Source organism: Puma concolor, chromosome A1, assembly GCF_028749965.1.
Source record: "Puma concolor isolate L17-30 chromosome A1, mPumCon1.1.hap2, whole genome shotgun sequence".
NCBI lineage: Eukaryota > Metazoa > Chordata > Mammalia > Carnivora > Felidae > Puma > Puma concolor.
Genome location: NC_141667.1, coordinates 67,482,543 through 67,507,574, shown reverse-complemented (window position 1 = coordinate 67,507,574; position 25,032 = coordinate 67,482,543). Strand labels below are relative to the sequence as shown.

At 40.5% G+C, this 25,032-nt stretch overlaps 1 protein-coding gene and 1 long non-coding RNA gene across 4 annotated transcripts in view; one reads left to right on the top strand and one right to left on the bottom strand.

Annotated features, from left to right (window-relative positions):
• MCC (MCC regulator of Wnt signaling pathway) overlaps nucleotides 1–25,032 on the bottom strand; it is a 433,554-nt gene that overhangs the window by 288,615 nt on the left and 119,907 nt on the right. The window lies entirely within an intron of this gene.
• LOC147584215 (uncharacterized) overlaps nucleotides 1–25,032 on the top strand; it is a 99,056-nt gene that overhangs the window by 11,751 nt on the left and 62,273 nt on the right. For both annotated transcript variants that reach the window (XR_015242466.1, XR_015242452.1), the window contains exons 3-4: nucleotides 3,304–3,502; nucleotides 11,974–12,097. This is a non-coding gene — a long non-coding RNA (uncharacterized LOC147584215). The remainder of the gene's footprint in view (nucleotides 1–3,303; nucleotides 3,503–11,973; nucleotides 12,098–25,032) is intronic.

Sequence of the window (25,032 nt, the reverse complement as noted above, 5' to 3'; positions counted from 1 at the left end):
TATTGTGGGAGGACACCAAGATGCCCCCAACCTTCACAACTCCTTGTCAACATGTCCTTGTCTGTAACTTTGCAGTGCCCTCCCACTCTGATTCTGGACTTGTCCGCGTGACTTACTTTAGCCAGTAGAATGAGCCAGAGGTAATGGTGTACCTGTGCTGCCTCAAGAGCCTTTCATGTGTCCTCCTGAACATCTGCCACTAACATGAGAGCGTGCCTGGGCCATTCTAGAGGATGAGAGACACAGGGAGCCGATGCCCCAGTCTTCAATCAGCAGTCAGCCAGCTCATCCTCAGATATATGGGTTAGCCCAGCCTCTCCAACCAAGATCAACAGTTGCCCTGCCAACCTGCAGCTGACCCCAAATACATGAGCCATAAACACTTACTGTTGAGTGCTACTGAGATTTTGTGGTGTTTTATCACACAGCATATGTGGCAACAGATTACTGCTACATTACTTAACCATAAAAAGGAAACACAAAATTAGAAGCTGCAGTGTGTGCTCTGAAGGGCAGGAGTATAGAAACACGAGAGTACATGAAAGCTACATCTAGCCTACAATAGTGGAGAGGGGAAGGTCAAAAAACACTTCTTTAAGGAAGAGATGTGTGGGCTAAGATCTAAAGGATGTACAGAAGTTAACTAGGTAAAAAACGGGAGAAAGAGTTATTTAGGTCACCGGAACAGCATGTGAAAAAGGCTTTGTAGGGAAGGAATACAGGCAGTGAGTTACTAATAAGAAGGCCAGCAGGAGCGCCTAGGTGGCTCAGTCGGTTAAGTGTCTGACTTTGGCTCAGGTGAGTTAGAACCTGTGCTGACAGCTCAGAGCTTGGAGCCTGCTTCAGATCCTGTGTCTCCCTCTCTCTCTGCCCCTCCCCTGCTCACACTTTGTCTCTCTCTCAAAAATAAATAAACATTAAAAAAATAATAATTAAAAAAAAGAAGGCCAGTGTTGGGGTGCCTGGGTGGCTCAGTCGACTAAACATCTGACTCTTGATTTCAGCTCAGGTCATGATCTCACAGTTTATGGGACTGAGCCCGAGTTGGGCTCTCAGCTAACAGCATCATGCCTGATTGGGATTCTCTCTCTCCCTCCTCTCTGCCTCTCCCCCACTCATTCTCTCTCTTTCTCTCTCTCAATAATGAAAAATGAAAAATAAAAGCATAGAGAAGGAACATCAAAGTCTGTGAGGGCCAAATTACACACTGGAAGAAAAATGGGTTTGAGGAAATTAGAGCTCCTATTCCGGCATAAGAGTTTTTGTCCTCTCTGACCCTGGTGGGTGAGTATGCAGCTGGGCTGGAGACATAGGAGAAATAGGCAAATAACAGGAATGTCCCAGGGCACCTTCCTCTGTGGAAGTGTGTCTCCTAATCCAGAAGTCACAGGGCAGTATCAGCACTCAGCTATTTTCTTAGGTTCCTGTTGTTTTGGGGTGTTTTTCATGCATCCTTTAGTGGAAATCATAGTCCGAGAAGATATCTGAATTCAAAATAGATATTGTACGCTCTCTCAAAGCTCCTGGAGAGGCCCATATAAGAATCTGCCATTTTATAGGCAAAATGGTAGAATAAAATCAAAAGGTCATGGGGCTTCACTTTGCCTTTATTGGCCTTTAAAAATGATAGGCATACAAAAGCTCATTTTTCCAATTACAATATGGTTGGACTTGTGAGTCAGGGTTGGAGAACTTAGCCCTCTGTTTTAGAGATTTTTATGGGGATGCTATTTTCCTGCCAGTCCTGAGGTGTTTGTACTAGAAAGGGGGCACACGAGCACCATTACTGCGGTCTCACCTGAGAGAGGTGTTTTGCTCAACTCCGCACAGCATGCTGCCAGTGTGATATGGACCAAGAAAGAGCCTTGCTGGGGCTCCACTGGGCCACAATGTTCATTTCGGCAGGTCAGCTGAGGTTCAGCAGGACCTTCTCATTTCTCGTCCAAGGATCTGGATCATTCCGGGCCTTGGACTCTGGCCTCCGATTTGCATACTCTGTTTGCAGATTTAATCTGCCCAGGAGCTTTGTTCTCAAGCAACAAGAAAGGATTTTTTAACGAAATGCATTATAAGCTCTATTTAGTATTCATGTTCTCCGCAAATAAAGTTGGTGATTTTTTACTACTGGATGAGGTTCTTTTAAGGTGAGGATTATAAGATGTTAAATTATAAATCCCAAATTTAGTGCCGTGCTCTCATGCACATATCCTCATCCCTGCTAGGAAATCCCCAAATTCCTAACAACAGCCACATCAGTGAGCTCTTCTTCAACAGTAGTTCCCAAAGCTCTGTCTCTTTTATTGGTAGAATTTGCATAGTCTCCATATACTGAGCACAGTCATTTATCTAGTGGGGGCTCAACAACTTACAGGTATTAGATTGAACCTGATGGGACTGACAATGTTCATAGAACATAAATGGTAAACAGCATGATTTTTAAACAGTTCAACTTAATACTAAGTTCTGTGGCACAAAGCCAGTTTAGAAAGTCTAGTTTGAATTGTTATGTAAATAATCTTAATAGCATCCAGAGAGGTCAAATGCTCTTCATTTGACCTTTTTTTTTTTTTTTTTAAATGACAGCAAAAGATTGGGATGAATGGATTATTTCTCCTTACAAAGTACCCAGACGCTGCTGGACACAAAGTAGACTCTCAAGAGATGTTTCTTTTAATAAGTAGGAGAATCTACTTCACATTAATCATATTCAAAATTGAAAGACTATACAGATAACTTGAGAATATTGCTTAAACTCCTTTGTATTGCTAACTGAATTAAAATAACTATTACAAATAATAAGAACAAGGGAAAAATAAATTTAAAGGCCACATCTGCTAGCAAAGCCAACTACCTATTCTTGACGGAAATGAATTCTCATAAGAGTTGCATGTTCTCCTAGAGCTCGTTAATATTTCTGTCATGATCCAGTATGTTCTGGAGTGAGAGAAACTACATTTCACACAGCCCATGTGAGCCCTGGCACATCTAATCTGCAACCTCCACTTTTAATTTACATCTGGAAAATGAATGAATGAGCCACTACAGGGACATTAAAGGCAGGGTCACACAAACACAGTGCATCATCTTATTACACCTGCTGCCCAGCTCTGCACAAATGAACTCCGTTTTATGTGCTGGCTTTGTATCTAAGAGGGGAAACCAAACTGCTCTCCCATCCTGGGGCAGACATACAAAATCCTTCAGCTAACACAACACTCAGCCCAACCCACTGACTTGGTCCTATGTATATCTGTATTTCTAAAACCAAGTTTTCATTTTAATAACATTCTTTTATAACTTAAGCAAAGCAAAATGGAAACAACACTGGAACAGATGCAGAAGTCTAATAAGAACGTCTTCTCGGACAAAGTTATTTTAATGAAAGCGACACTGTGCAACCTCCCTAATTCCTCCTCGTGTTCAACCACCCAAATTAGATTCACTTCATTGGCTGTTTTCATCAGGTTTCACAACACTGGGGACTATCCAAAAGAAATAAAAGGTGAGCATTTTCCTTAAAGCAGGAAACATTCACATTAAGTGAAGGAACTTGATTAAGCCCACAATTCAAGATGATGATGAACCGAATGCTGGAACTCAGCTGCCTGACACACTTTAGCATATGAATTAAATTTTCTGTTAGCTAACTCACTTAAAAAAAAAAAAAAAAAAAAAAAAAAAAAAAAAAACAACAACTGTATTTAAACATCTCCCTTCAGGGAACTGGCCATATGTGGAATTAACAGACTCTTGGGTCCACATGGGACTTGGGTTGCAATTTCTGAGTTTGCTGGGAAAGTGAGTTTATTACATTGTATTAAAATGGACACTGGGAGATTTATTTGAGCATATGACACTCTAATAGGGATGTCTACTTAATCAGATGTGCCATCACTCAAATATATACAGGTGTACCGGCAGTTGTTTAATGAGTGATCACACCAAAAAGGGATGTAGATGGCCAGATGCTAAAGAAGGCACTTCAAATAAGGAGGCGAGTGCATGTGGTGATGATAGGGAAAGAGCTGTCATGATGTACGACATGAATCTTCCTAAGTACATTCACAACTCTGTAGCAAAATGTTTTCCATAAAAACTTCATTCCACAAATAGAATTAAAAAAATGGAATCGTAGCATATGGCCATGTAAATTGTACATGCAATCCACATGTCTTCAACAATGCCAGTGCCGATGGGCTCATGAAGATGCAAACGGGGAAGGGCATACTATGGAGTTGGCGACCTCACAATACCCAGATGTCCCAGAAATTCCAGAGCCATTTTGTGAATATCAAAAGGAAAAACCTGATCAGAATACAATTTCAGCTTTGATCTTTACAGTCTTACAGACTTCAGATGTTACATCGCTTAAATATCATCAGATGCATCAGGAGACTTAAGTGCTTTATAAATCATACAAGGACAAAAGGGAAGCAAATCAATTATGAAGAGGTGGAGGCCAGATGATTTCCAATTATTGATACCGCACTGTAGGGAGATGGCTCAAGATTGATCTGTGAAGGAAATCAGATATAAATGATGAAGTCCTGAAGAGTTTAGTTAGCTGGGGAGGGACTACGTTTTTAGTACATTCATTTTTTTAAAGCACTAGACTACGTACTTTACATAAATGGTAAGTTACTGCCATTTTGAGATGAAGATGACAAAAACTCAAAGATGAAATAATTTCTGCAAAATCACAAAGTTAGTAAGTACCCCAATAGATATGTGAACACAAGTATTTACAAGGCTGTCTTCCATGTATCACCTTTGTAACTTTTGCCATACCATGGACCATCTGTGTTATATTATATTTACTACTTTTCTCTAATTCATAGATTTATATTTTTAAATATTTATTTAAAATAAAAAATTTGGGGCGCCTGGGTGGTGCAGTCGGTTAAGCGTCCGACTTCAGCCAGGTCACGATCTCGCGGTCGGTGAGTTCGAGCCCCGCATCAGGCTCTGGGCTGATGGCTCAGAGCCTGGAGCCTGTTTCTGATTCTGTGTCTCCCTCTCTCTCTGCTCCTCCCCCGTTCATGCTCTGTCTCTCTCTGTCCCAAAAATAAATAAACGTTGAAAAATAAAATAAAATAAAAAATTTATGGGGCGCCTGGCTGGCTCATTCAGTAGAGCATGCAATTCCTGATCTCCCGGTCATGAGTTCAACCCCCATGTTGGGTCTTACTTTAAAAATAATAAAATTAAAATTGTATAATACTATTATTGATAGAAAATAATTATCATTTGCAGAAGGCAACTATAAAAATAAATTCTATCTAAACAGTGTTACCCATCCAAAGCTCTGAACCTAGGGCCTGCCTCTTTCCTATAAGGAGGGCTTATAGGGGTGCCTGGGTGGCTCAGTTGGTGAAGTGTCTGCCTTTGGCTCAGGTCATGATCTGGCAGTTCATGAGTTCGAGGCCCACGTCTGGCTCTGTGCTGACAGCTCAGAGCCTGGAGCCTGCTTCAGATTCTGTGTCTCCCTCTCTCTCTACCCTTACCCCCCCCCCCTTAAAAGTAAATACACATTTAAAAATTTTTTTTAAATAAGGAGGGCTTGCAAAATTAGGGAGGTATTAAAGACCTCCATGCACCAAAATGAGGCTTTTCTCTTGATATAAACAGAAGGACTGAAAGAGCACTAAAATGAAATTCTATTTTTCTACTGTGGTATAGTTGTATTTGATGACCGTATGTGCAACATGTGGAGGTACCAACTGGAATTACCCTACCTACTACCTGTGGCATGCTGGCCACACTTTGGGGAATGATGTGTCATTGGATGAGCATTTTTTGCGTTGGAGCAAGGGAAGAGAGAAGGGAGTTGATTGCATCTTATCTTTTTCAAATCAAAATTCAACTTGAAATAAACTAATCTCTGCTTCCATATACAATTTGATTAAATTTTAAAAAAAATTTTTATTAAAATTTTTTTCTTTATTTATTTTTGAGAAAGAGAGAGAGACAGAGCACAAGCAGGGGAGGGACAGACAGAGAAGGAGACACAGAATCTGAAACAGGCTCCAGGCTCTGAGCTGTCAGTACAGAGCCTGATGTAGGGCTCGAACTCGGGAACGGTGAGATCATGACCTGAGCTGAAATCGGATACTTAACCGACCGAGCCACCCAGGCACCCCTCAATTAAATTTTATATGTAACAAATCTGAGACCAAACTCAAAATTAAACATAGGGCTGAATTCTTTCAAAATACTGATATTCAACAGGCTTCAAGCACATTGGATCTAGGAACTATTGAGTATCCTTTACCATGGTTCCTGGTTAAACTACTGCAGGACATCATGATAAAAGGCATCACCAGGCCCCTCCGTCTTACAAAACTTGGAGAAGACAGGCTAGAAGTTCCTCATACCTTGCCTATTCCAGGGCAAACCTGACTCAAAGAGTGGCCACTTGGGGCCCAAAAGTCATTTCTCAGCATAATTTTGTCCTGACCTTCCCATTTCTTTTCTAAACAGTACAGAATGGCAGCGTGGCTATTAAAGTACCAAGATTATCACCATCATCACTTCCATATGTCCAACAGAAGATATCTACATCCTTGTTTCTTAAGTATTTTGTTTCCTAATCTTCTGTAATTTGACTCACTAGCATGTTTAACAAGGCATATAAACTTCTGCAAAAACACAGGGGTGCCTGGGTGCCTCAGTCGGTTAAGCATGTGACTTTGGCTCTTTGGGTAAGATCTCATGGTTCATGAGTTCGACCCTGGCATCAGGCTCTCTGCTGTCAGTGTGGAGCCCACTTCAGATCCTCTGTCCTGCTGTCCCTCTGTCCCTCCCATGCTTGTGCACTCTCTCTGTCTCTCTCTGTCTCTCTCTGTCTCTGTCTCTCTCTCTCCTCTCTCTCAAAAACAAACAAACATACAAAAAAAAAACCCCACAATATCTTGGCTTTCTGTATTTTTATATGCATGTACTTGTCTTCCCAGAAAAACCCACATTCATAAGTGGACCAAACTTAATATGTAATAATACATATACACATACACACACATGCACATACACACATAAGCTGTCTTTAAAAAACTGAATGTCAATAGCAGATATGGCAATAGATCCTAAGTGAGAAATACATTGAAAATGAAAGAAATGCAAATTCAGAATCATGTCAGGAAACAGATTTTCCAATGGTGATAAAATTGTACACGAGACAAGACTATTTAAGAAAATGCACCAGAGTCACTGCAAAAAAAAAAAAAAGAAAAAGAAAAAAAAGTAAATGTCTGGGAGGAACAGAGTACTTACTGGCAAAGAAGCCTGATAACCTATAAGCCTCTACTCAGTCCAAATATTTATATTTCTGGAGAAATACATGTTTATTTTAGCATTAGGAAAGCATACTGCTTACATCTTAAACTTTCCACTAGTCAGTAACTAGTTTGATTATTAACAGAGTTCCCTGACCAAACTATTGCTTCAAAAAAGGTAGTTCCCTCACAGATTACACCCTTCTCTTTGCAGTCCAAGGCTGGGCCCAGTCACTGGCATGCGGATATTGCTGAATGAAACCTCAGTGGGCAAATCAGTATATGGATGAGATCTTGCTCTTAAATATAATTTGGCCAGATTTTGGAAACGTGACGGGAAGCTTGACGTGAACGTCAGTCCTTTTGCTTCTCTGTGGGGTGTGAATATAGCACTAATGACACTTTCTCAAATATTTTTAATGTAATATCCTGTACTTTCATAGTTGACACAATTATATAAACAGCTTTAGGAAATTCAACTGCTCTCATTTTCTAAAGCTAAATTTTTATTTAAGAGAAAAAGCACAGGGGCACCTGGCTGACTCAGTCAGCAGAAGCATGCAACTTTTGATCTCAGGGTTGTGAGTTTAGGCCCCACATTGGGCATAAAGCTCACGTAATAAAACACACACACACACACACACACACACACACACACACACACAGAGAGAGACATGAAACAATATTTGATTGTACACTTGTGGCTCAGTAGTCATTTTGCTCTGTTTTCATGAAAAACCCTCAGAGCAACTGAAACTGCAAAATATAAAGGAAAGAAAATAAGAATGATAAGCAATTCTCATTTCTACTGAAATCTGAAAATACAGAATGTCTATTTTTAATCTGAAGTCTAGACACTAAACTAGAATATGTCTTTTCATAGCCGAGTTCTAAAAACCAATGTTTCTTTCTAAAATAAAGCAAATATGAAATTTTTTCCAAAAAAAACAATATGGAAAAGAATTATTCTCAGGGTCACATAATTTTAATAACTTTGACCTCAATTATCAAACTTTGGTTTTGGGAACCGAAACTGGTTTACTAATGTGAGGTAAAAACCTAAGTCAGAGCTCAGCCTTCTGGATGTAGGAGGAACTGCACCAGGCAGGTGCTGAGGCCACATTAGGAAACCCAAGGACAGTGATGTTTTGTAGTTGACGCCTAGAACACATAAAAATATCTTAATTAGAAGCATCTCAATTATTAGAAGATGGGGACTTTTATTCCTGGACTTGACTCCAGAAAAGCATATGCTCCATTTTTGTTAAGTAAAAAGGCTTTCTTAAATGTGAAGCCCCAGGTTATGTATTAAAGAGCAGTGCTTCTCAAACTTTAATGTGCATATGAATCACCTGAGAACTTGTTAAAATGTAGGTTTTGATTCACTAGGGTTTGGAGTGAAGCCCAAGATTTGCATTTCTAACAAAATCGGTGATGTGGATGCTACTGATTTAGTCACCATATGTGAGTGCAAGGATATAGAGAACATAAAACGGTGGCTTCCCCAACTTTACCATCTAGTGGAGAAAACCCATAAGTAAACAAGTAACCATTGTAGTTTGCCTTTAAATCACTTCTACCTACTGATTCTCATATGATGGTAGTACTTTTTTGAATTATTTCTGCATTAAAACTTCTTTTCATGGATGGGATTGAAAAAACTACAGCTGACCCTTGAACAACCCTTGGGTTAGGGGCACTGACCCTCACACAGTTAAAAATCTGTAGATAACTTTTGACTCTCCAAAAACTTAACTACTAATAGCCTAATGTTGATGGGAAGCCCTACAGAAAACACATATTTGCATGTTATATGTATTATATACTGTATTTTTATAAGAAAGCAAGCTAGACTGGGGCACCTGGGTGGCTCAGTTGGTTAAGCGTCTGACTTCGGCTCAGGTCATGATCTCACAACTTGTGGGTTTGAGCCCCACGTCAGGCTCTGTGCTGACAGCTCAAAGCCTGGAGCCTGCCTCCTTCTGATTCTGTGTCTCCCTCTCTCTCTGCCCTTCCCCCGCTCATGTTCTGTCTCTCAAAAATAAATAAACATTTAAAAAAAGAAGAAAGAAAGAAAGCTAGAGAAAAGAAATTGCTATTAAGAAAATCATGAGGAAGGGAAAATACATCTGTAATACTGTATTTACCAAAAAAAAAAAAAAAAAAAAAAACAATCTGTGTATAAATGAACCCATGTAGTTCAACCTTGTGTTTTTGTAGAGTCAACTGTAAGTAAAATGATCCCACAGAAAAGGACACAAATAACAAATCTGTTGTGAACAGTTTCACTTAAAAAAAATCAAGGAAATCATTTATGAAAAAGAATTTTAATTGTACAAGTTTCCCAACTGAAATAAATGAGAATGTTTCAGTAAATAAAGAGGAAATCACCTCCTCTTACCTCTATCCAATTATTCAATTAAAATTTCTTGGATGAAGTCAACATTAACCAGCAAGGTTCATTTAATCCCAATTTATACCCCCTGTTTTAAGCAATCAGCTGAGATAGAAGGTAGGGGTTTCCCATTCATTCAATAAACACTTACTGTGAACCAACAATGCAGTAGGCACTGGTCTGGTGCAGAGGACAGAGAGTAAATGAGTAGGGAGAGACAAACAAGCAAATAAACAATTAATTGGAAATAGAAAACATCCAGCACTGCCTTGGCAGACAGGTGAGTGAGCCACTCTGGAAGCAGAGCCCACAGCCCCAGTCGAGCCTTCAGATGACCCCAGCCCAGGGTGACCCACCCGGCCCCGCCACACTTGGATTAGTGACCCACAGAAGCTGTGTGAGACAACAAATGCCTGCTGTTTTAAGCCATTAAAGTTTAAGCCATTAAAGTTTGGGGTGATTTACCGTGCAGCCACAGGTAACTACTATAGAAGAGACCAGGTGAGAGGCAGAACATGCTGATTTAAACAGGGCAGTCAGGTAAGGCCTCCTTAAGAAGGAGATAGCTAGGCTGAGATAGATAAAATGGAGTCAGTACTCAGTAGAAGGTGGCAGTAGTGGTAGCAGGATGAAGAATAAATAGCATTGCAGAACAAGGGCACCAAGTGAGGATCCTGAGCTGTATGTGGAGTCCGTGTGGCCAGAGCTTATTCCTACAGGGAAGTGGGAAAGGTGAGGTCACAGAGGCTGTCTTAGCCAAATCGGAAGGGCCTCTTGTAAAGAGTTTAAATCATATTCTTAATGCATTGGGGATCCTTTGATGAGTCTTTACCAGAAGATTAATGTGATCCGCTCTGTTTTAAAAACCTCCATGGGGCTGCAGTATGGGTGAGGAATACCGATGCCTCATCTGCCATCTACTCTTGAGTTATTCAGAAGCTCAAACAAGAATGATCAGGAATGGTTTGAAAGCATTAGGAATGATGAAAAGACCTAATTACTGTCACTATTACTGATGCCATTATTCCAGACTCTGGCCTGGTGTGGTCTCTGGGCTGTTGCAGGGGAGAGAGCAACAGGGGTCTCTGCTGGTTTCTGCAGGACCTCAGGGCATTTCTTTTCTTTTCTTTTTTTTTTTTTTTTTTTTTTGAGTGGGCTCCACACCCAATGTGGGGCTTGAACTCACAAGACCCTGAGATCAAGAGTTACTACTGACTGAGCCAGCCAGGTGCCCCCTCCGGGCCTTTTCTGAAGCAGTCTCTGAACCTCATTGAACCCAATTCCAAACACAGGAGAGAGTTATCTACTTGCTAAGCCTAAAATGTTGATGTGGAACAAGAACAAATTTACAGTACAAATATTTGCATTTTGGTATGGGCATTTTTTTTTTAAATATAAACTTAATCATATACTGGTTACTACTAAGATTTTTAAGTTTTTTTCCTTCTCTACTATAAAAGCCATAAGTACTGATTTTAGGTAGTTCAGAAGATACAGAAAATATAATGAAGAAAATAAGCAGCACCAATAGTGTTACCTCTGTTTCTTTCTGAGAATCTAAAGGCAGCTGATATAATCCATTCAAATCTGCAGCTGTCATTCAGCACTGCCATTTTACAAATATTCAATTCCCTAATTTCAGCCTCCCTCCTTAGCTTATTAGTAAAGGAAAATGAAAGTTGAGGACTGTTTATTACATAGAGGATTTTGGCACCATTTTTTGTACCTCCCATTGAAATAAATAAGTTGGGGGTGGGTAGAGAAAAGAGGTTTCTTCTTGCCACAAATTCTAAAGAACAACTCCCCTTTGTCATGTTGTAAGGGCAGTAATCTATCTGGAAAAGTATATTAAATTCTGGTTGTCCTGGTTGTCTAAGTTTCTCTCAAAACATATTTCAAAACATATTTTTAATCACCTGAATCCAAGTTTGAAATAAAAATTCTTCCCCTCCTAGACATTAGCCATTCTTATTTTCATATGATTCCCTGGACATCCTTTGCAAAGTCTTTTGTTGCTGTCTTAGGCAATTGCCCAGAATCACAAGTGCTGTGGGCCCAGAGAAACTTAAATCTCAGTGATAATCTTGCATATTTTATTGAACAACTAAAAGCCATTTACTTGATGGAAAGTATTACAATACATGATGCCATTCCAATCAGGGTTTAATTCATTTGAAGGCAGAATTTCAAGAGTGTAAACCTGTATTTGCTTATAAAAGGAGCCAATCCAAAGTTAAATTTCATAGGAATTTTAAACTATCCAACCACAGCCAACCCTGATATAGTTTTACCCCTCTGTTACTACAGTTACCTTTTTGGATTCACTGGAAACGGTTTTAGCCAACAAGCTCTGACAGAGACATAATCTTAATGTACCTGAACTCTAGAAAGCCATGGTGAAAGCCAGGAATTTGGACTGCATTGTAAAAAGGTAACCTGAGATGATTCTAGGTGGGGGCGTGGGGGAAGGGGGAAGGCAATGAGCAAATACAGGAATTAGGGTTTCATTTACACCTTTGGCTGTAAATTAGATGTTTTGTCTAGATTAAAGCCATTAGTGGTTACAATTGGAGAAAATGTGTTTGAATGTGATATGGTTTGAATTTTTCACATCTAACTATGAATCAGAACTAGGGATAAGAGTAATATGAGGCATACGGAAGAACTGAAACAGAACCAGGACTGTCTGGTTAAAGGTTATATATGGTTTCATGGTAAAGGGGAAATTAGGACACACAATAGAAATCACTATATGTGGAGTACCCGGGTAGCTCAGTTGGTTAAGCATCTGACTCTTGATTTCGGTTCAGTTTAGGTCATGATCTCACCATTGTGAGACTGAGCCCCACGCTGGGCTTCACGCTGGATATGGAGCCCGCTTAAGATTCTCTCTCTCCCTCTCCCTCTGCCCCACACTTGCTCACTTTCTCTCTCTCTCTCTCTCTCTCTCTCAAAAAAGTCAATATATATAATTGATGTATAGTTTTGGTGCTATATTAAGTTTTGTTTTGTTTTGTTTTAAGTAAGTTCTATGCCCAATGTGGGGCTTGAACTCATGACCCTGAGATCAAAAGTTTCATGCTCTACTGACTGGGCCAGCCAGGCACCCCATGGTGCTACATTAAGTTTACAATGAATTTTCTGTGGTTCTCACTAGAGAGTATGGATTCAGTCATCCCTGATACTGTCATCTTCATAAATTCCCGTGTTAATGAACCCCTTCAATTATTGTTAAACATAAGATATCTGAATTGGGGTGGGGGATGTCAGACCATTTAGAGTCAAGATTCTGTACATGGTCCCTCATTTCAGAATTCTGCCTTAATAAGGCCTATTTCTATAATGAAACAATTTTATTCACATATAATTTCCTGCAGAGTTTCTTTGAAAAGAATGCTTTGATAAACCACAAAGCGTGGAAATGTAAGATGCTAAGGACCTGTTTAGTAACAAAGGATGGTTTCTACACTACAACTTATAGTATTAGGAGAGGAATTTGCATCCCTCCTGTGAAAGAGAAGGACATAGAGAAGAGTGGGCAAGGGCTCTGCTGGGGAAAAGGGTGTAGAACATAGAGAGAAAAGCCTCAGATCTGGGATGGAGATGGTCTCCAGAGGACATAAGTATCTAATATGGACTCTTAAACTCCTTGCTTAAGAAGAGGTGTGTATGGGCACAGTGTGTGTGTGTGTGTGTGTGTGTGTGTGTGTGTGTGTGTGTGTGTGAAAGAGAGAGAGAGAGAGAGAGAAAGAGAGATTTACATGTGACACAAATCTCTCCATGTCCTCATCCCTTACAGAATCTATGTTGCTCACCAATTCATTTGTTGTTGTTGTTTGTAAGATTTTATTTTTAAGCAATTTCTATACTCAACTTGGGGCTCAAACCCACAACCCCAAGATCAAGAGTCCCATGCTCTACTGACTGAGCCAGGCAGGGGGCCGGCTCACCAATTCATTTGTGAACATAGATTCCTCTTCTCGGAGTTCCAATTCAGAGTTTCAATAAGGACAAAATTAGAGACAGCACAGACAGATCCTGAAGCTGAAGGACAAAGAGGCAGTTGACATTTGGGTTATTATAACCCTACTACTACTAATTATTATTATATTTAACATGAAACACATTACACTGACATCTGTAAACACAGAATACAATCTAACAACAAAATGATTCTTCTTAGAAGTAAAACTGATGCATACTTCATGGACCCGCTAATCCTTTTCTGCCTCATTAATTGGCAGTGTTTATTTCCTCTTGAGTGTATATGAATGCCACTCTTACAAGCAGGCAGTGCCTTCCCCCAACCTTCAGAGAAACAAATGGCACAATAAGTGATAACAAGTTGGGGGAGGGCTGGAGAGGGTCGGGGGAGGGGCTGGCCATCTAAGGTTTAGAGGAGATGATCCAGGCAAGATCCTCTCAGAAATATCCAGCACATCATACACACTTAACAAATGTGACCGATTAGTAGTAGTAGCAATAGTAGGAGCCGTTAGTCCTTCTGCCTGCTTCTGTCTCTAGCGACAAGTTTGGCCCTTATCCACGGCACAAGGATAATTACCTCAAAGACCCAAGAGACACAGGACTGGGGAAGAGATTCTCCTTTGCCCCCGAAGAATCTACTGACAAGTTAAAGTGAGGGTCCACCTCTCTCACTACTACCTCTTCTCTCCGCCTTTAAGTTTAGCTGAAGAAAGCCTGTGCCATTCCCAGCAATTAGACTGAGGCCCCTGCGTTCCAAATGCATCTTTGATAGATGCCTGTAACTGCATCACAGTGGCAGGTGCATTTCTCTCAGCATTTAATGCTAATCTTCCCTGTCATCTAGGTATAAATAACTACACAACCATGTCAGGAGGCCCCACCATAAATCCACCAGGGGTTTTAATTACTCTCCAGTGACAATGTCTTATACAAAATCAGACACATGAAAACCTAACCAATGAATGTGTGTGTGTGCATGTGCGCGCTCGCGTGTGTGTGTGTATGTGTGTGTGTGTGTGTGAGAGAGAGAGAGAGAGAGAGAGAGAAAGAGAGAGAGAGAGAGATGGTGCAGTCTATCCCCAGAACAGCCAGATTATCTGTGCTGTACTTGGAAGGAAGAAGGTCAGAAACCTTTACCCAGTTCAGGGTGTGTGAGACAGCAGCACGCCCTGTAGGTCTGGCCAGGAGAAGGGAGGATTTTGTGATGGCACCACCTGCAGCATCCTTCCTTCCTCTGGGGGCACATAAATGATGGTCACAAATTCATGCTGCAGAGTCAGAAGACCTGGGTTCAAATCTCAGTCCACTGCATCCTCACTGTTTCACCACAGGCAACCTCTCTAACCCTCAAATTCCTCATCTGTAAACGGGGATCATAACCATACATAAGGCATAAGGTTATTGTGAGGATTAAGCAAGATAACCTATGCATAGTACTGAACACAATACAAGGTGTCCAGTAAGTGCTCAATAAATATTAGCAACAGCAGGAGAAATGCAGAGGGAACCCCCGTCCCCGTGGGGCAAAGCACGGGCTGTCATGAGGGTCCGGGTATCCTTTCTCCCACCCAGGCCTCTGGTTGGGTGAATCCGAAAAAAGCATCTTATCTTCCACAAGTACTTAAAAGTAAACATAGTGAACAAACACTTCAAACGCTTAAAAAATATATATATGTATGTATACGAACACAACTGCTATAGATCTCACTAATTCAGAAACAAGCCCCGGATGTTTATTCTATGTCCCTTTTATAAATCTAGGGACTCACGTAATCCAGGTTCACAAGGTTATCCCTTTCAAAGAAACGATGACTAGAAGTAATTTAAAGTAAATCAAACTCTTTATTTAGGTTCCTCAGATTCCGTCTTAAGTAGACTCATAAATAATACACTGATGTACTTCTCAGCGTCCCTTTGCTTTCCTCTTGAACTCCGTGCCATGATTCAGTGTCATTGGAACTTCTGTCTTCAATACTCCAGAACTCTGCAAACACATAGTCTCATGGCTGCATGGTCTCTAAAGCTGCTCCCCCAGCCCCCTCTCTTTATCATACAGACCTGCTCCACCTCTGTCAGCAAGCAGGGCTCCTACTACTTAGGAGCTGAAAGAGAGGTAAACAGAGTTAGTTGAAACATGATTCTCCTTAGTGATCATGGCCCAGGGGGCAGCTCTGTAGACTTGGGTAAATGATTTTTGCCTCTGCATATGCAGAATACAAGAACCCTTCACTCACTGTACTTTTCTTCTTCCTCATTCTTTTTTTAAAAGTTTTTTTATTGTGAGAGAGAAAGAGAGAGGTGGAGGGGCAGAGAGAGAGAAAGAGAGAGAGAGAGAGAGAGAGAATTCCAAGCAGGCTCCCTGCTGTCAGTGCAGAGCCAACGTGGGTTCAATCCCACAAACCCTGAGGTCATGACCTGAGCTGAAATCAAGAGTCAGACGCTTAACCAATTGAGCCATCCAGGAGCCCTTTCTCCCTCATTCTTAACTCATGACTTCATTTGCAAATGGAAAGATGCAAAGCTAGGAAACATTATTCCCCCCAAATTAGGGGTGTATATTTCCCACCTTTCCTTAACCTTGTCTTTAAAAAAGAAAGAGGACATTAAGATGTGAACAACTAACTCTATTGTTAGAGCCCCACTGAGAAGTGATAGGAAGAAGGATGGAAAAGAAACTACACGGAATGACAGACAGGATGCTTGCCAAGCAGCTGATTTGTATTCATAAAACACTTCAGACATAAATGGTTTGTCTGATGTGGAGAAGACTCCTCCCCTCCTCCCCCACACAAAAGAAAGGCAGAGAGATGTGGAGACAGTGGTAATTGTCGGGTGTGTACATATGGGGCCACTGCCCTCTAGTGTACACTTTAAAATTCACAAAATTCCTTTATCCTGGCAAACCAGAGAGGTCTTACCCCAAAGGCAGTAGAAAACAGAATAAAACATGAACCCCTGTTGAACTATTCCGCAGAATCATTTTTTAAGATTTTATTTTTTTTTTAATTTTTTTTAAATGTTTATTTGTTTTTGAGACAGAGAGAGACACAGCATGAGCAGGGAAGGGGCAGAGAGAGAGGGAGACACAGAATGTGAAGCAGGCTCCAGGCTCTGAGCTGTCAGCACAGAGCCCGACGCGGGGCTCTAACACATGAACTGCGAGATCATGACCTGAGCTGAAGTCGGACCCTTAACCGACTGAGCCACCCAGGCGCCCCTAGATTTTATTTTTAAGTAATCTCTACACCCTATATGGGGCTCGAACTCACAACCACAAGATCAAGAGTCACACGCTTCACACACTGAGCCAGCCAAATACCCCCTCCCACAAAATCATTAAAAAAAAAAAAAGTTTTGTTTAGGGGCGCCTGGGTGGCTCAGTCGGTTGAGCGTCGACTTCAGCTCAGGTCACGATCTCGCGGTCTGTGAGTTCGAGCCCCGCGTCAGGCTCTGTGCTGACAGCTCAGAGCCTGGAGTCTGCTTCCAATTCTGTGTCTCCCTCTTTCTCTGCCCCTCCCCCGTTCATGCTCTGTCTCTCTCTGTCTCAAAAATAAATAAACATTAAAAAAAATTTTTTTTTAATTAAAAAATTAAAAAACATAAAAAAAATTTTGTTTAAATGTTTACTTATTTGTGTGTGTGTGTGTGTGTGTGTGTGTGTGTGTGTGTGTGTGTGAGAGAGAGAGAGAGAGGGCGCAAGCAGGGAAGGGGCAGAGAGAAAGGGAGACACAGAAGCTGAAGCAGGCTCCAGGCTGTGAGCTGTCAGCACAGAGCCCGACATGGGGCTCGAACTCATGAACCGTGAGATCATGACCTGAGTCGAAGTCAGACACTTAACCGACTGAGCCACCCAGGCGCCCCTCCCACAGAATCATTTTTAAAAATTACTGAGAGAGTAAGATCCAATGGCTGCCTGTCACCTTGCTATCTGTTGATATCCACACTCTTATCAGGCCCTAAAAGTGGATTTATTGTTTCAGTCCAACAGGTTGCCAAAGGGCAGAAGAGATACTAAAAATATTTAACAACTGGTGTGGCACAGTCAGCAGAATCTAGAACACATGCCTGCAAGATGCCAGGTGGCAGCAGTGCCGGGCCCCTGCAGGGCAGTCCTTACCCCTTACAGGCTGAATCATGGGGGGGTTGTGGGGTCCTGGGAGACAGCACCAGGTAGCAAGGACAGTGGGGGCCTGATACAGAAGTATGCCAATATTTTAATAACTGGTTGTCTGTACTAGGGAGTTCTGGCTGAATGTTAGCTCTATAAAGGAGAGTAGAGGACATAAGAACAACAATCCAACACCACACAGCAGAGCAGAAGAGTGACCCAGAGCCCAGTAGCAAAGATCCGAAGGAGAGGACATAGGGGTCCCTCGTAACCCACCGGCAGCTGTCCCTTCTCTTGCCAGTGGTGAGGGACATCTCCTAGTCCTAGGGAGGGCATGGTGGGGTGTGAGGAAACCCACCCTCTAGTCTAGGTTTTACTACTTCTCTCTATGTGACATTAAAAGGATATTTTGATCTGGGCCTCTACACCTCCATTTTTTATTAAAAAAAATTTATTTTTGAGACAGAGAGAGACAGAGCATGAACGGGGGAGGGTCAGAGAGAGGGAGACACAGAATCTGAAGCAGGCTCCAGGCTCTGAGCTGTCAGCACAGAGCCCAACGCGGGGCTCGAACTCACGGACTGTGAAATCATGACCTGAGCCGAAGTTGGCCGCTTAACCGACTGAGCCACCCAGGTGCCCCTACACCTCCATTTTTTAAATGGAGGGTTTGGACAAAGGCAGGAATTATTACCTTTTTGCATGATCTGATATTTTCAAGTGAATTCTACATACAAGATTACTCGGCATAATTTTTAACAACATCTTTGAGACAGCTCGTGGCTTATAAAAAAGTGCTCAATATCTGGAAATCTCAAAATCTTGAGAGATGTCATTTCTTCAGAATGTTTTAAGTTTTTGTTTCCAAATTCCACCCCAAACTTATCCACTTGTAAGTAACTCTTGAGGCTTATTTCTGATAATTAGGTGGGGAAAACAGCAATAACAACCACGAATATTTACTGAGCACCTATTTGCATGAGACATTGTATTAAGCCCTTTCTATGCATTACCTTGTCCTATTTCCAGGACCACCATATGAGGAGGGTATAACTATTCCTATTTTGTGAGAACACAGATACTAGCAGAGGCTAAATGACTTGCCCAATGTCAGACATACAAGCACAGTATATGTGGCTGAAGTCCACATCCACAGTTACTCTGCTAGAGAACGTCATCCATGCCGAAGTTCCCACTGGTAAATGGAGAAATGGGAAAAACAAGAACAACTGTGAATTCCTCCATGAAGTTAAATTTACCTTTTCCATGTATTATATAGAGATGCCTACCTACCTTTGTGCCAAAAAAGTCCTCTTGTTTATGGAATGATGGTGGTATTAGATGGTAGTTTAGAGTGGCTTTTGATTTTTGGCAACATACAAAGTTGGCAAGTCTCAAGTTTTTGACATGTTACTGGTCCATGGATTTGCAATATCTGGGAGTCATTGTTCTCCAGTAGAATGAACATGTGTTATGCAGGGACTCTGTTCATTCCCAAGAGTAAAAGCTTCAAAAGGATGGTATGCCTGTCTTTTGTGCATCTTACTGGTGATAATTTGTTGATAGGGAGAGTCAGGTTATCATTTCTTCACAATCCAAATAAACTAGAGGGGAGAAAGAAGAGGATTCCTCGGCCACCCTATAAGTTGGTTAGTCATTCCATTTGTGGCAAAGACATGGAAACAGAAGCTAAACTAAGAGCAGAGGGGGAAAAGTAAGAATAAGTTCAGATTCTGCTAAATAAGAACAGAGAACCTCCCCAGAGAAAACCAATAACTTACAGCACTGCTCCTGTATTTGTAGATTTTATGCTAACAATAGCAATAATAGTGAAGCATCCTTTGAGAGCATCTTCATTTTCACAAATAAAGACCTTTGTCAAATTTAAAATTCTTCCTATAACAAATATTGTAATTTCAATAGGATGTTAGAACTTAATCTTAAATTTATCACTGTGGAGTACTTCAGAGATTAAAAAGTACTTTGAAGGCTTTTTAATAACTCAGTCTTTACGAAGAATTAGTATACACCAGAATAAATAACCTCTGTACAATTATGGAGATCCCCCAAAAGGCAAATAAATATCCAGAGAAATAACTCTTCCACTCTAGTGCCTTTTTTTGTGTGTGGCAACTTCTGTATGCTTCCATGCTATGAAAAGCATGAACTGCAATGATAGTTTGTGTATACATCCATGTTATCTTTTATACTGACCAAGGATTGAGCTAAGGTGACTCGTTTGTAAAACCTGGCAGAGCTTGCCACCACTGGTTCCAAGTTTTCCTGGAGATGTAAAGAATTTCTTTGGGACTAAGGGATTTACAGGACTCTGTATTTCTTTCTATTCCCTTCCAGGAAGCACCAGCTTCAGGACCTAAAACACATAGGGAGATTTTTCTCAAGAAGAGAGTTGAAGGTGGTGGGGTGGAGGTAGGTATAATAGACAAAGAATAAAAGGATGTGTGTGTGTGTGTGTGTGTGTGTGTGTGTGTGTGTGTGTGTGTGTAGGTGTCTGTGTGTTTATTTCTTGTGAAGTCAGCTAACAAACAGTGTAGTCTTGGCTTCAGGAGTAGATAACCATGATTCATCACTTACATAAAACACCCAGTGCTCATCCCAACAAGTGCCCTTCTCAATCCCTCCACCAATTTTCCCCACCCCCATCAACCTTCAGTTTGTTCTCTGTATTTAAAAGTCTCTTATGGTTTGCTTCCCTCTCTGTTTGTATCTTATTTTTCCTTCCCTTCCCCTATGGTCTTCTGTTAAGTTTCTCAAATTCCACATATGAGTGAAATCGTATGATATTAGTCTTTCTCTGATTGACTTATTTCCCTTAGCATAATACCCTCCAGTTCCAACCACATTGTTGCAAATGGCAAGAGTTCATTCTTTTTCATTGGCGAGTAGTATTCCATTGTATGTATAAACCACATCTTCTTTATCCATTCATCAGTTGATAGACATTTGGGCTCTTTCCATAATTTGGATATTGTTGATAGTGCTGCTATAAATATTGGGGTACATGTGCCTTTACAAATCAGCACTCCTGTGTCCTCTGGATAAATTCCTAGTAGTGCTATTGCTGGGTTGTAGGGTAATTCTATTTTTAATTTTCTGAGGAACCTCCACATTGTTTTCCAAAGTGACTGCACCGGTTTGAATTTCTACCACCAGTGCAAGAGGTTTCCCCTGAAGAAAATGATTCAAAGTCCTATAAGAAATAAGAAAGGAAAAAGCTAGTACGAGGCTGACTGGGTCTAGCCTAATCTAAAGGTAATGACGGGGTAATTTACATGGCAACCAGTAAGTGCTGCATTTGTTAACTCCTACCCTATCCTATCCTATCCAGCAGTAAATAAATCAAAAAAAAAAAAAAAAAAAGAATAGAGTGTCAAAGTATAATTTTCAATAAAAGGAAAAACCATGACATTCATATAAATATAGAATGAACATTCTATATTTTTCTAAGATTTATTTAATTTATTGAAGAACCTAGCAGGACGGTAATGCTGATTCAAAGGACAGGAGTCACCATGCTCAGTCGGTTGAGCATCCGACTTCGGCTCAGGTCATGAACTCATGGTTCGCGAATTCAAACCCCATGTTGGGCTCTGTGCTGACAGCTCAGAGCCTGGAGCCTGCTTTGGATTCTGTTCCTCCCTCTCTCTCTGCCCCTCCCCCGCTTGCGTTCTGTCTCTCCCTCTTTCAAAAATAAATCAACATTAAAATTAAAACAAAAACAAACACAAAGGATAGGAGAAGCTATATAAACAACGGGGAAAATGCTGGAATAAGACGTCAAAGTTAGTTACGAAACTGGTTAATGGGGACGCCTGGCTCGCTCAGTCGCCATTATGACTCAGCATATGACTCTTGATCTCGGGCTCATGAGTTTGAGCCCCACATTGGGTATAGAGATTACTTAAAAAAAACTGGTTAATGTCTTATCAGAGCAAATAAAATGTGACATTTGAGGTTATATTTTCTGCTTGGAAAAAAAATAATTTGCATCTTTACCTAGACAAAAATCATTTGATAATTTACCAATCTTCTGCAAATTCATATCCAGATTTATAGAGTCTAGATCCTAATTAATAGTGTAGTGGAGGAAAAATAATTTTCCCCTCTACCCTTCTTTTTTTTAGATCTTATTTTTAAGTAATCTCTACACCCAATGTGAGGCTTGAACTCACAACCTAGAGATCAAGAGTCACATGCTCCATTGACTGAATCAGCCAGGTGCCCTCCCTCTACCCTTCTGAGTTCTTAGTGGAGACCTCTATAATAAATAAATTAACAAGAGGAAAAGAACCAAAAGTTTATTAACATGTATACAATGGAGATGCCCAGAAAAAATGAATACCTCCCTGAGGTGGCTTAGAATTCAGGATTAAATACTATCTTAATAGGGAAAGGGTAGGGGGATATAGGACTCTCAGGGGGAGAGTAAACGACTTTTAGGAAAGATGAATGGGCTCTTAGAAGAATAGATGGAAGGAATGGCAGTTTGTGATCAAGTTTGGGTGTGGGGTCAAATTCTAGTCTTCTCTCCTGTAATAGGAGTGAATTTGCTCTCGTTGATGAACTTCCGAGAGGGGATCAATTTGAGTTCCTTTTGGAGAAACTCCTTTAGTCAGATAAAGGGAGTTCAGAGAAAGTCTCTCCCTGAACTTGCTGTTTTTTCAAGGCCTAAAGCTCAAAATAATCAAAATACCAAAGTGGCACATCTGGAGGTGACATGTCCTTAACTCTGACACTCATATTTTGGGGTGGCATTTTCTATTCTCCTTCATTTGTAAACAGTAAGCCCAACAAAGCTCCATCTCCTGTAGCATGAGATGGCTTGTAAGGAGCTCTAATAGGACTTTGAAAGGGCCACCAGTAATCCTTCTGTTCCAAAATGTTGACAACGTCTTGACAGTTTTCACACCCCTTGATTCTAAAACACCAAGGCAGCTGATCCAAACAAGAGGGAGATAGGATATGGATGGTGGCAGCTGAAAAGTATTAAAAAACCTCAGTATCCCATACTTGGAATAAAGAAAAGGGAAACAAATCAAAAGTTAGCATGAAACATGAGACGTTGGTCAAGTGGTTAAACCAAAAAGGCAACTCTTATCTGTCTCACCACTACTTATTATTTCCTTATTTACTGATAAATTCCTTATTTATTTACATACATTTTGAAAATTTTTCTGTATTGGCTGAAATAAGTGGATTTGGAGTATTCCTCAAAGTAATATCACTCTGAACTCTACATCAAATAAAGTTGAGTTAATAGTGAATTATATTAATAATTATGATCATATAGAAGATTTGCATGATAATGGACAGCATTTTAACTCAACTTCCAACACCTGTATGTTATCACCAAAGAAAAAAAAAGCTGCTTGGACTGTTGGATAAACAGAGTAGCAAAACTTGTTATGTCCATTTTTTTTAATGTTTATTTATTTATTTTGAGAGAGAGAGAGAGAGGTCATGCACGCACACACTCGCATGAGTGGGGAAGTGGCAGAGAGAGGGAGGGAGAGAATCCTGACTCTCGGCTCAAACTCAAACTCATGAACCGTGAGATCACGACCTGGGCGGGAATCCAGAGTCAGATGCTTAACTGACTGAGCCACCCAGGAGACCCGTTACTCCCGTTTTTTAAATTCACTAATTGTATTTGCACAACTCATAACTGTCTTTTTTTTTTCTCCTTTAAAAATGTAAATCACAGCAGACACTGGCACAATGCATAGCTCACTAGACTTCTAACACAGGGGAAAATGTAAACCACTTTTGCAAAAAGACTTTAAGCATGAAATTAAATCTTTAAAACGGGCAAATTTGAAGCCAAATTGTCCAAAGGATTCTAAAGGAAGCTGGCCTTGGACAACAGGATGCACAGAATTACTCCATCTGCATCAAAATGAGGCAACTCTGCTTATAATGTCATCATTTGAAATATTAGGGAAAACTCATGAAACAGCGATAGCTGGCTTTTCAAATAACAAACAACACAAAGTCAACTGGATTATTTGCCTCTCCATATAACCCACTAATTTGTTTATTTACTCTAATTCAGCTTCAATCATTTGGAAGTAAATGGTTCAAGATTCTGATAAGTTTCTATCAACCCTATATTCTAGACACTTCTGTAGCTCCTCTCAGAAATCCAATATTTTATTTGTACTGTCCCAATTCTCTGAAAACCTAAAGGGTGATAAGCTTGCCCTGTGCTGAAGAATCTCTTATTCTTTGATTCTGAGCAATCACTCAGAGCCCAGAAGAGGGTGCTCACAGAACAATCTGCTTGCTTTAACCACAGCCAGGATACATCCTCTCGACCAAAGGTTTCAATATGGTAATCCCAAATTAGGCAAGAACCATAATGATCATAGCATCTTAAAATTACAAAAGGAGAAATGGAAAGTTCCCTAAATTAAAAGCAATTCAGGGATACATAAACAAAACTGGTGAAGACCTTCTATTTTTTTATTTTTTTAAAGTTTGTTCATTTATTTTGAAAGAGAGAGAAAGCATGAGTTGGGGAGGGGCAGAGAAAGAGAGAGAGAGAGAATCCCAAGCAGGTTCTGTACTGTCATCACAGAGCCTGACATGGGGCCCTAACCCATGAACCATGAGATCATGACCTGAGCCAAAGTTGGACACTTAACTGACAGAGACACTCAAGCACCCCTGAAGACATTTTAAATGAGGGAATATGGGGAGACAAATGATGACTTTAACTTTTCATTAAATTTCTGTATTGATTCAAACACTTTATATCTTGTGCATGACTTCTTTTATAGTATAATTACTTTTCATTAACATCAATTAGTTAATGTCTTTATTAGTAAAAATTAATAAAGCTGATAATGAATATTTGAAACAAGTAGCGTGGCTGAAAGAATCTATCAAGAAATTGGTATTTTCTTGAGAGGTTTATCAGTATTGTAGCTAGAAAATAAAACTTCAGTATGTTTTTTATTTTAAGTAGGCACCATGCCCCACGTGGGGCTTGAGCTCACGACTCTGAGATCAAGAGTCACACGCTCTACCAAGTGAGCCAGGCAGGTGCTCCTGTTCTATGTCCTATACTTAAATATGTCACTACTCAGAACCTAAAGCATCACGATTAATACCCTCTTCCCTGAAATACAAATCTTTGGAGAGAAAATCCATCAGAGAACAGATGGTACCCCTTTCCCATTGCCTCTCTTCTTTACTAAACTCCCCGAGGGTCTCATCTTGCTTTGCTGATAGCCATATGAATTAGGTTT